This window comes from Toxotes jaculatrix, chromosome 16, assembly GCF_017976425.1.
Source record: "Toxotes jaculatrix isolate fToxJac2 chromosome 16, fToxJac2.pri, whole genome shotgun sequence".
Taxonomy (NCBI): domain Eukaryota; kingdom Metazoa; phylum Chordata; class Actinopteri; family Toxotidae; genus Toxotes; species Toxotes jaculatrix.
The window spans coordinates 3,681,828-3,693,246 of record NC_054409.1 but is presented as its reverse complement, the minus strand read 5'-3'; the positions used below and the strand labels follow the sequence as shown (position 1 = coordinate 3,693,246).

Sequence of the window (11,419 nt, the reverse complement as noted above, 5' to 3'; positions counted from 1 at the left end):
GCATTTCACACAGTGTTCCTTTGTTTTTGGCAGAGCAGTGCATGATGGGTAGATCCAACAAAGCGCGTTTGCCACACGCCGCAGCCTATTTGCAGCAGTGTTTGTGTCTTTTCAGCCATAAATGTAACATACAAAGGGGAGCTGATGCTCAGGGCACTGAAATGTGGGATTATGCATTGTAGGTACCGTCAGCCAGAGCGCTGTGCCTGGTGACCACCACCCGCTCTCTTGCAACTGCAGCTCATACTTACCTGGCAGGGGAGATACCATGATCAACAAGGTGGTTCACCCAGGGCGAGGCTCAGCCATTGCACTCTGGCTGTGCTGACCCCTGCGAATTCCCCAAATGTGGGAATCTCGACTGCATAATTTCTGGTAGTGGGGGACTGCGTTCACGCTCTCCCCTGTTGCGTGCGTGTAGAAGAAAACACAATGTGTCAGGAATGCCCATGTTCTAACCTGTTGAAGACTCCGTTTTGTGAAGTGGCTTTGTTGATTTGGAGTTACATGTCAGCTTTTGCAGTCTGTCCACAAAGCGGCAGTGTTGCTCTGCAGAAGCTCTCTGGCGTACGCTACAGAGTGGCGTGTTTAGTCATGACAATTCCCCGTGTTCCCATTGGAATTGGGGAAGTGGGCGTGGCCTTTCCATGACAAAATGAAGTGTGAGCTCTCCTGTCCGACTGTGCTGCTTGTTTGTGGAAGAAATGTGTGCTAGATGTTGTTCTAGTATGCTTTATTTCTAGGCTTTGGTGTGGAACAGCAATGAGTTGAAGCTATTTTTGGCCGGCTTTGCCGTATGGCTGAGCCTTTTGAGTTGGTGAAAGGTCAAACATCTTTGTATAGCGGCAGGGAAAAGTACACGGCAGACAGATGGGCGGAGTTGCTAAGTGATAAGCTGGCTTACAAACGGGACACCGCGACAAGTGACGGTTGTACCAAGAGCTCGATTTGGACGTCAAACGCTTGGGTCTCATCGCTTCTCGGCCTTTTGGCTAAGATCAAGTGTAGTATCTGTTCTTATCAGTTTAATATCTGATATGTCCCCTATATGGGGACAATGTATTAAACCCATTTTTAGGAGAGGGAGCTGAAATGGGAGCTTGCTCCGCTCACTCCACGCATCGACCTGGCATTGCAGTGCCGCTGGGAACGGTGCACCTTTCTCTTGCTTTGTAGAAAATCAAGCTCTGACACACATATTTAGTTAGGAGTCAAACTTTTACAGTGGCTGAAGGAAAAAGCGGCTAGTGGGGGACTGCGTTCGCGCTCTCCCCTGTTGCGTGCATGTAGAAGAAAACACAATGTGTCAGGAATGCCCATGTGCTAACCTGTTGAAGACTCCGTTTTGTGAAGTGGCTTTGTTGATTTGGAGTTACATGTCAGCTTTTGTAGTCTGTCCACAAAGTGGCAGTGTTGCTCTGCAGAAGCTCTCTGGCGTACGCTACAGAGTGACGTGTTTAGTCATGACAATTACCTTTGTTCCCATTGGAATTGGGGAAGTGGGCGTGGCCTTTCCATGACAAAATGAAGTGTGAGCTCTCCTGTCCGACTTTGCTGCTTGTTTGTGGAAGAAATGTGTGCTAGATGTTCTTCTAGTATGCTTTATTTCTAGGCTTTGGTGTGGAACACCAATGAGTTGAAGCTATTTTTGGCCGGCTTTGCCGTATGGCTGAGCCTTTGGAGTTGGTGAAAAGTCAGTTCGCTGGTATACTTTATTTTTAGGCTTTGGTGGGGATGCTGGCATCTTTGAGACAAGAAAAGTGTACCACGTGGACCTTTGCTTTCTTTCCCAAGAGACAGCTTGACTAGTGGCTTTGTGGACAGACTGCAAAAGCTGACATATACAACTGCAGCTCATACTTACCTGGCTGTGTTGCTGTGCTGACCCCTGCGAATTTGAATGTGAATGCGAATGTGGCCTGTTAAAAGCTCCAGCTTCAGTAAATAGATTTTTAACCTCCAACACTTTGCTCTGAAGAGTCAGTGACAGGCAGCTGAGTGGAACCAAGCAGAGAGGAGAAGTCAGTCATTGTGACGCTCGCCTCCACACTTCACACACTCCTCACACAACCACAAAGCAGGTGGAGAATGTGTAACAGTGTGTGTATATGTGTCCTTTCACAGACACAAATATTTTCACTGTTATATTTGGAGGAACAAAGTGGTGACGAGTGATCTCACAGACACAGAGAGCAGCAGTGTGGACAGTCTGTAGGAGGGTGTGCATGTGTTTGCCCGAGAAACAACAAGAGAATTTTGGTGTTTGAGTGTGTTTCTGACTTTAGGAGCATGTAGAAAGTTTGTGTTTTATCTTTGACGTGTTCGTCTTTGCTAAATGACCCATTTGCTTCTATCGTCTCTGTATGTGGATGATACTGACATGAAAAGTAAAGCTGACGGCGAAATGAAGGAGATGCAGAGAGACAGTACAGGAAGGAGTGAGTCTACATAGAGACAGATGAAAGGAGGGAGAGAAACAGGTGGAGGAAGGAGAAGCTTGAAGTGGTGAGTTTTCAACAGCTTTCCCTCATACTTTATATTTTTAAATGCACATCAAAACATTTGAGATTTTTAAATCAGCTCATGAGTCATTTTAAAATTCATTCCCGATGTCAGGAGTACTAGCTTTTTCTGGGGCTTTTATTTTCCATGGTCCAGAATAAACTTTAAAGATTAAACTAAGATGCATGAATGAAACTTCACTCCATCTCTGTGTTTCTCTGTTAGTGTTGATGAAATCAGTACAGCAGGTGTCTCTGTCTGTTTCTAGTTCTGCTTCCTTCATTGGAGCAGAGCTGTTTTCATCCTTCATGTCTCCACCTGTCTGATCCTATTAGATCACAACACGTCTGCTGAGCTGATCAGCTCTGTAGCCCAGCAGATGGTGAGCTGAGAAAATGAACATTTAATCAGCTGATAATAGAAATGAGATTGGTTTTTACTTCTGTCGAGGGAATTTATAGAATCTGTTTTGTTTGTGATCAAACTGAGATTTTATTTTAAAATTCCAGTAACTGTAAACAGCTTCTGAAGAAATGAAGCTTATACTTTTCCTGTAGTCCTCAGTTTAAATGAAGGACACATCCTCACCTGATATGAAGTCAAGGTTTGTTCTATGGGACAGCCAGAGGGATGGTGTGTGTCCCGTCAGTGTCCAGTAGCTGATCCACAGCTGGACAGCTGTCCTCCCTCCCAGCCTGTCTTCTGTCAGAGGGCTGGAGCTGCTCTCTTGTGTCCTGTCAGAGTTTGGACCCCAGTCTCTTCTCCACCAGTCTCCCCAGACAGAGCAGCCACACACAAACTGTCCTCCGTCTTCTGTCCTTCAAACCAGGACAAAGCTCCATGTCTCCTTTAGTCTTCTCACTGTCATTGTCCTGCTGTCTGCTGTGACAGAGTAACAGAGCTTTAAATAAGATCTGTGATATTTTACTGAAACCATTCTGAACCTTCACTGATTTATTACTTTTCTTTCATGCATCCAGGTAAAGAGATATGTTTTCTTCATCTTGAGTCAAATCATGAATGATTTATTTTCATCTGGTTTACTTTACTTTTCAAAAACTGTGTGAGCATCTGGAACATGAAGATGAGGCTAGTTGCTTTAATCGCTGCCTTTCTTGATAAGAATCATTTCTTTGGCACTGACAGGCGTCTGTTGATGTTGCAGGTTCAGTAATTATTCATCTTTTTCTCACCCTCCTCCGTTTCCTCCTCTCATCAGTTTTTCTTCTACCACCTGCTTCTCCTTTGCTCTTCTAACTGAACAGTGACAGACGTTATTCTCTCAGGTGTGAACCAGTGTGCAGCTGCTTGTGCAGTGAATAATGTAGTGATGAGTCTGATTATGCAGCAGGTAGTCGTTCATTCATCAGCCCAAAGGTTAAATTAGCTGAAACCAGACATTTACTGGTTTGAGTCACATGAACAGAGTTTTGCTTTGGGAAATTTCCAAAAGTCACAAGTTTGTAGTGGATGAAGATTCTCTCCACATTCTGATACATCCACTGATTCATTTTATCTGTTTTTCAAAAACCTCTGAAAAGAAGAAAACAAAGGAAAATGTTCTTCACAGCTGATTTTAGTCTTCAAATATACAAACATTGTTTCTCCTCTTTCAAACAGTAAAACAACAGAAACATTAAACTTCTCTTTTTTTCTTTACATAAATCATGATAAATTATCATTGATGTTTATTCCTCAGTGCTGGTGCAGCTGTTTGAGAAAATGATTTACATTCTGCATCTACATGCTGCATGACTGTGTTTGAAGTGGTTTGAAGTCCAGACTTAACTGGCTGTGTCATAAACCACAGTGTTTGAAGAAGGATGTGTGCAGAGCTACAAAGCTAAATGACTTAGATTTGTTGGGTATTTGGTTGATTGTCGACTGTCGGACATGACACAAACCTAACATTTCCTTCAGCATATGAAATGTATTCATTTTTTTTCTGAAGCTTAGTTTTAGACTGTGTGATCAGTGCCTTCATTTCTATAAATATTGTTTTGAACACACTGCAGTGACTCAGTAACTCAAAGAACTTACTTATTCTACTATTGGAATAGTGTTTATTTAATCTTGTTCTGGCCATATTGGCCTCTTACTTATATTTACTTACTGTACTGTACCCCTGCTGTTGCTGCAATTTCCCCAATTAGGGCCTAATAAAGGATTTTCTTATCTTATCTTATCAATTCAGTTCAATTCAATTCAATTCAATTTTATTTATATAGAAAGAATATGTCAATACAATGTGTTTACACTGGGTCAATATATTACTAATATATACATTAATATATTTGTAGCACTCTTGAAGAAACCACGGAGTGCTAGTTGTATGTTGCTTTAATGATTAAAGCAACATACAACTACCCAGCACATATATTGACCCAATGTAAACACTTTGTATTGACATATTCTTTATAAGCAAGACTATGAAATTATTTTAGGTCAGTTTAAGCTTTGATAACGTTGCTGGAGCAGAACCTGACACATGGATGTGGTTAATATTAAAGTCAGTCAAAAAATGAATTGTCATCTGTCGTCAAGTTGAAAGGAGAGAGGATGTGTGAAAATCCCAATATAAATAGCATAAAAACTTGTGAAGCAAGTTTCCAGACATAGTTCTTAACATGTGCTTTGTCATGTTTCTAATTAAATATGTTTGTCTCTTTACCTTGCTCTGACTGACAGGCATCATGTTGGACCTGTGTCACCTGTGTGATGAACAAATGTCATGTAATCTGTCCTTTACATTGTTAGCTGATGTTACTTTGCATTTTACCCACGGCGCCCGGGTAGCTGGGGTGGATCGGTGCCTTGCTCAGGGGCATCACAGGTCACCTTCATAACCACCGTATCCGTTGTTTTGGGCTTGGTCGAGAGATTGAACCCACGACCCTCCGATCTCAGGCTGATCCAAAGTCCAAAGGCGCACTCTTAACGGCTGCCCCCCAAAAGCATGTTGCATTGGCCGGGAATCGAACCCAGGCCTCCCGCGTGGCAGGCGAGAATTCTACCACTGAACCACCAATGCAAGCTTGTTGTCTAACCTCATGCCTCCAAGGCAGATTGTGACCTGATCGCAGCACCTTAGACTGTTCGGCCATCCTGATTTACTACTTCAGTAAAAGTCCAGGTAGGATTAGGCTCTTGGCCTTGGCGCTGACATATGCAGGTGGTCGCTATGGAGACCCTATAAATTCAAAAAACTCGTTCCTCAACCACCATTTCACTCTGATACTTTGGAGGAGAAAGATTTCAGTCGACGATTTCTGCTAAAGCGAGTAAGCTAGCTTCTAAAAAACGACGCAGCCCGACTTCAGATCAACCAAGTGACATTTCACACATTTCACAGAAAAAGTGAGAATATAAGGAGTTAAATATGATTTAAATGACTTTTTTCAGCCCGTTTTTCTCGACGCCTCGACTGAATTTAGTGAGGCGTCGAAAGTTCCAGAGCCTCAGAGACTGACTTTAATGCCGTGTCCATTTTGTGCAGTAACACATTTAATATAAAACATTAAAGTCTTTGGTTGCACTGAAATGTTCAGACAGAAGTAACTCTGCTCAGCTGTCAACCTGCTGCTGCTTTTAAAGCAAACACATTCAGTGTTAGCTTGTTTAAGCTTCTTAGGGAAAATTAAATCATGCATATTACACAGGTTTGCATTCATCCTCCACCTTCAGTATCTTGCTGCTTTTAAAGATACAGTAGTTTCCACTTTGAGCCGGACATTTTTCTGTAGATGAACCCACATTCATTATTTTATTGGCCAGTGTATAAGTGATGACTTTTTATGTTCTTGTTGTTTCTGTACTGTCAAATTTTAATGTGATATTACAGCAATGAATAAAGAAATAAGCAGATAAATTAGGAAAGGAAAGAGAAAAAAAAGGGACATTTCCACACAGAGTAGAAAAATGTTTTTCTAATGAAGGGAAACATCAGTGAGCTCAGCAGGTTGAAGGGAGTAACACATTTATTAAGTGTTGAGTCAAAAATATGAGTTAAGCAGAGCCCCATCCTAAACTCTGTGTTAATGCTTCCAGATGTGTGATCTGCCTTCTCACCTCCATGACCACAGCTACTGGAGGAGAGAGTCCACCAGGAGCCAGATGAGCACCGGCACCAACAGGGTGAGACTCCTTTCTTTTACTGTCTGGGCAAAAATGTGGATCCTGTTAGATTTGTTATGAGCTTGTGCTGATTTGAAATCTGATTTTCAATATTATCTTTAGTTTAAGTGCTTTAATAGCTAATGTTTTGGTGAGGGTAATTGTCATTAACCTCAGTGATTCCACTGGTTACATATTATAAAATGTTCATGTAAGATTGAAGGGAAACCAACACTCACGAGCACATGTGGCATAAAACTGTAAATAGTTTTATGATTAGTTGAAAAATACAAAATAATTATTAATCATCAACCCATCAAGTTCTACACTAATACAATCACACAGTTATGACCCTCAAGAAAAGACAAAGACGTTGTGTAGACAATGGACTTGTTTTGCTGGTGTACATTATTTTCCTTTTGATTTTAAATTTGTTTCTAGTTTGATTTGAATTCTGAACAAATGGTCACTACTGAAGGTGAACTGTGAGGGATTCATGGAAAAATAGATTTTTCCTTTATTACTATACATACAGAGTTTAATTGCATTTAGTTTGAAGGGAGTCAGTAGAGATGTTAGATAGTAAAACGTTACAGACTGGCGATGCCTCCCACCTCCAGGATTGACATCCTGTCAGTTTAACTTGGTCCAGTCCAGTGTTGCCATGGCGCCTCTGCTCTTTTTCCTCAGAGCTTCGTGTTGAATCCACTGATGTTACAGCAGCAGTCTGAGAGGACTTTAAGTCAACTAGTTTGACCTGGATCTTGACTTTCTCTCTGTGTCCATCTCTGCAACAGGCTGCTGTACGCAGGAGGAGACCGAGGGAGCAGAAGACCAGCTCCAGAGTCCTCGGCGAGAAGACACAGTGAGACTCCTGCTGTCCTGTTGGACCGGAGCCCCAGCCCCCAGCCCTCCACCTCTGCTCCACAGGCCATACCGGACAGTGTCCAGCAGGACGTCAGTGCTCTAATAGATAGTTTTCACCTGCCTCCTGTCTTTGTGTTGGTCAGAAGCATTTTATCCTGGCTCAGTGGTCACCACACACATTTGTCCCACTTTGCTGCAGCAGTCTAAAGGGTGTAGCTGATCCAGTCTGACCTTCCTTCTCCTCCACTCTCAGTCTCTGTAAAATGATCCAGCCCAGAGTCCTCCCACAGCCTGTGGCCCACGTTCAGCAGGATGACATCATGCACTTGTCCCTCTGGCCCGTCCCCCAGCCTGGTGCTCACCATCTCTCTGCTTTTGATGCACTGGAGTTTTTCATGTCCATGTTATGTTTCATGTCATGTTTATTTTCTTCTACACTTTCCTGGAAGAAAAAGAAGAAAAATTGCATGTTAGTAAATAGATAGCTTTAGTAAGTTTCAACTGTTTTTAGTATTTAGATAAGTTTTTACTCTTTTTAGTATATAGAAAAGTTTCTGCTCTTTTTAATGTGTAAGATCAATTTAACTGTTTGTAGTATTTAGATAAGTTTGAACCCTCAATAGTATTTAATAGCACCTTCTTTAAAACCTTTTAAAAGAGAAAAAGGTTTCCAACTCGGTTCTTCAAACTTTCATTTTCTTCTACAGTAAAAAAAAAAAGGAAAGCTTTAAAACTAGTTTCATTTGTGAAGAGGAGCAATGAGGAGTTCAGGCTTCCTGGAGCAGAAGTAGGAAATGTGTTGCTATATTTGATTGTGTGTGAGAATTTAGTAGTTAAAGTCTAACCTGTGTTAGGCAGTCAAACAAAGGAAAAAATGAATTAGCCTTACTATGTATATAGGTTTAGTGCATCTTAGTACTTAGTCCAGTATTAAGCTCAGTATTCCAAATTGGTATAACTTCCATCACAGAGGTAAAAGGCTTTAGGAGGGTCTACAGACAATATTCCACCCCAACATCCACAGTTCATATGTCAGTATAATGACAGAAAATACCAATCAAAAGTACAATAGTTTTTTTTGATGATTTTTTTGTTTTTTCTGACCCTAGTTTTAAGTTTATTTAGTAATTTTTTGTTTGATAAATTTCTCATTTTCCTTTAACACCCTTGAGGCCCTTTTAGGGCTTTTCAGTTGTATTTTTTGCTCTCATTTTGGCAGTTTTTATGCTGAGATGATGATATTTGACAAAGGTATTAATTTTTTTATGAATTTTGAAATTTCAGCATAACACTGAAAAAAACAAAATTTTGCATTGTCTAGACAAAATACTCACTTTAAGGATCATGGAGCCCTTTTAGGTCACATTTACTACCATTAAAATCACTTTTTTAAATTCTACTGCCACTGCAATCCAGAAATGTGAATCCTGTAATTTCCTCTGTAACCCTGTCATTCAGAGATTCAGATCACCACCATATCCACCATTTCCCCATATTTGCAGAGAGGCATTGTGGGACATAATTACCTTATTTGAACTGATAGGATGTAACAGTGGCCGTAGGCCAGTGGAATAAATTATTTCAAGGGTGAGGTGCGGTCTGCAAGACCAAAGGCTCTCATTGCATTTTCCGTGTTTGAAGTGAAAAGATAAAAAGATTATCAAAATCCTCTTATATCAACACAACTTCTGACCATGTCTGCATCATAATAAATGTTTGGGAACCACCAAGCCCCGAATCCCTGCAGAGTGTAAACAAGGCAGCCATGCTCCTGAGTTAGTTTATGCAGGTGCACCTGCAGATGCCACTGGAAAGTTATAAATTTTGGCCATGGCCAGAATTGTGCATTTCTACCAACCTGCAGTCATGGAAAAACATATCAGCCTGGAGCAAGCCGTAGAAATAGTTACTGCCAATGTTGCAGCTTCGAGACCGACTCACCGTGGTCGGAGAGGCCGCCCGACGCAGCGCGTAGCCCGAGCTTCGAGAGCTGTACGCTCCGCTCCCTCCGGACGCTCAAGGACCTCGCAGCGCCCAGCCCGCACCGCCACCTCGTCCTCCTCCTCAGCCTCCGGGTCTCTCTCCGGTTCGACCACCAAAGACGACAGCAATTCCGTGTCCGAACGGGAATGGGAGTTCCCGCCGCAGGCTGGTTCCGCCGCTGCCTCTGACGGCAGCTCCTCCGGATCGGAGGTCACCGGTTACGGAGGAGAGAGAGTAATGGCAGGTGAAAAAACGGAGTGATGTGGGAACCCACCGAGGCTAACACAATGCGTTACACACCAGCCTCCCGTCTCCCTGAGGGGCCAACGGCATATGCCCTCCGCCGCATCAGCGATATCCAGTCCAGCATGGATTTATTCATATCGGAGGATATAGTCCAGCTGGTGCTGGAATTCACCAATCTCCACGGCCGGCGTACAGATGGTGATGGCTGGGAAGACATAACGGCGATGGAGCTGAGAGCGTTCTTTGGGCTGCTGATTTTGGCTGGTGTGTACCGGTCACGGGGCGAGGAAACGAAAAGCCTGTGGGCAGAGGGCACGGGACGAGCCATCTTCCCGGCCACTATGAGTCGCAGGAAGTTTGAGAAGATAGTCGTAATGATTAGATTTGACGATAAACTGTCTCGACCGAGACGGCTGAGGGACAGCAAGCTGGCGGCTATTTGGCCGCTATGGGAGAAGTGGGAACCACGGCTCCAGTTGATGTACAATCCGGGAGTTGACATCTGCGTAGATGAGCAGCTGGTGCCGTTCAAGGGTCGCTGTCGTTTTCGGCAGTACATCCCCAGCAAACCCGCTCGCTATGGCCTCAAAATTTGGGTCGCCTGCGACGCGCGGACCTCCTATGCGTGGAGGATGTCTGTGTATACGGGGAAGCAAGAAGGAGCTCGCCCGGAGTTGAACCAAGGCAAGAGAGTTGTCATGGAGCTGGTGGATGGACTGGAGGGTCACACTGTCATTTGTGACAATTTCTTTACGTCTTATGGACTTGGAGAAGAGCTCCTGAGAAGGAAGATTGCCATGGTGGGAACCATGCGGAAAAATAAGCCTGAGCTGCCCCCGAAGCTGCTGCAGGTGAGGCAACGGGCCATCCTGTCTTCCGTCTTTGCATTCTCCAGCACCCACACGGCGGTGTCCTACATTCCGAAGCGGGGGAAGAACGTCATCCTGATGAGCACTAAACATCGGGAGCCCGCCGTCAGTGACGAACCCCACCGAAAGCAGCAGATAATCCTGGACTACAACAGGAACAAGGGCGGTGTGGATAATCTCTATAAGGTAGGGTTTCATTATTATTATTATTATTATTATTATTATTATTAATATTTATATTTATAGTTATAGTTATAGTTATATTTATTTAGATTATTATTACTGTATCGGAGCTTCCAGGGGGAAGGCTGCAGTGTTATGCGGGCATTAGAGGCCCAGAGCGGGGCAGACACTTGCCGTTGCGCCCTGGGGCAGAAAAAGACCAAATATTTTATGATTATTGTTATTGTTATTATTACTTTATTATTCCTATTTGGTAGCCCGTTTCTTGCGTTCTTAGAAAGAATGGATGATATATTTGGGTGTGATAAATAAGAATATGTTTTTTTTTTTTTTCTCACCTTCATCAGGTTATCGGGACCCACAGCTGCCGGCGCAAGAGCCAGAGGTGGCCGCTGAAACTGTTTTAGAATATCGTGGATGTTTCAGCATACAACGCCTTTGTTCTGTGGCTGTGTGTAGATCCTCTATGGAGAGAGAGAGACACTCACAAGCGGCGCTTGTTTTTAGAGGAGCTGGGGAAAGCAATGGTGAATCCACTCATGCAGGAGCGGCAACGCCTACCCCGACATCCCAGCGCCCTTGCCCTTGGGGATGCAGCGCGGGGAGGGCAACCGGAGGAGAACGACGGCCCGTCAGCCACGGCAGGGGGGAGGTGA

General features: G+C 43.5%; 3 non-coding genes and 1 pseudogene across 3 annotated transcripts; 3 read left to right on the top strand and 1 right to left on the bottom strand.

Annotated features, from left to right (window-relative positions):
- The first annotated feature begins 243 nt into the window (after window positions 1-243).
- LOC121196403 lies at window positions 244-407 on the top strand. Its single transcript, XR_005895866.1, has one exon. It is a non-coding gene; the product is annotated as a U1 spliceosomal RNA (small nuclear RNA).
- Window positions 408-972: 565 nt separating this feature from the next.
- LOC121196509 lies at window positions 973-1,163 on the top strand. The gene has a single exon (XR_005895961.1). It is a non-coding gene; the product is annotated as a U2 spliceosomal RNA (small nuclear RNA).
- A 4,299-nt stretch (window positions 1,164-5,462) lies between these two features.
- trnag-gcc lies at window positions 5,463-5,533 on the bottom strand. Its single transcript has one exon. It is a non-coding gene; the product is annotated as a tRNA-Gly (tRNA).
- A 4,192-nt stretch (window positions 5,534-9,725) lies between these two features.
- LOC121195779 lies at window positions 9,726-11,419 on the top strand (annotated as a pseudogene).